Genomic DNA, 787 nt, shown 5'->3' on the forward strand with positions numbered 1-787 from the left:
TGCCCCTGCCGTTTTCTTGGCCCTTTCTCAGAAGCGCTCATTCACGGCAGAGCCTTAACCGGCGGGATTTGGAGAGATCGTGCTGCAAAGCTGGTTATTTTATGTCGGAGGAGCACGTGGTCGAGGCATCTCTGACTAGACGGTTACTCTGGGGCTCCCGTGACGCGTTGGCTGCTCTGCCTCCCTTACACGAAGGCTTTGTTTCACAAACACTCCGGTTTTCTCCTGTTCACAAGTGAGACAAACCTCTCCCAGCCGGCGGCCGGGGGTTTGAGCCAAGGGGCGACAACCAAGGCCCCTCAGCTCCGCGGCTGCTGTGTGGTGCTTGTGGCATCTCCACATGAGGACAGCTTGACTGGCTGACTGTTTGGCTCACATGCCTGAAGGCTTGGACACACTTTTGGATGGTTTGAGCTTGAATTTTGAGCCATTGCTATAAAGAAAGAAACAGGCTGAATAAGCAGCAGGGGCTCAATTTAGAGGGATATCTTCTCAGGAGCCTCGCTGAGGCTCGACAGCTTTGTAGGTCACTGTTGCTCTGGCATTACTAATGACAAAAGCCGTACAGTGCAGAAAGAGTTTTGTTTTCTTTACAATGCTTAAACATACAATGTGCTCCAGTGGAGTTATATTCCTTTGCTGGGAAATTTGCAAGCATATATAAAATGATAATCTGTGTGGGAGTTGTGAAGGTTAAAGGGTGACTGGAAAAAAAACCCCAAATCTCAAAATGAAGAATGTATCTTGAAGAATGTACCACAAATATGTTCACTTGCAAAATACACTG

The sequence above is a fragment of the Aptenodytes forsteri genome, unplaced genomic scaffold, assembly GCF_000699145.1.
Source record: "Aptenodytes forsteri isolate BGI_AS27 unplaced genomic scaffold, ASM69914v1 Scaffold208, whole genome shotgun sequence".
NCBI lineage: Eukaryota > Metazoa > Chordata > Aves > Sphenisciformes > Spheniscidae > Aptenodytes > Aptenodytes forsteri.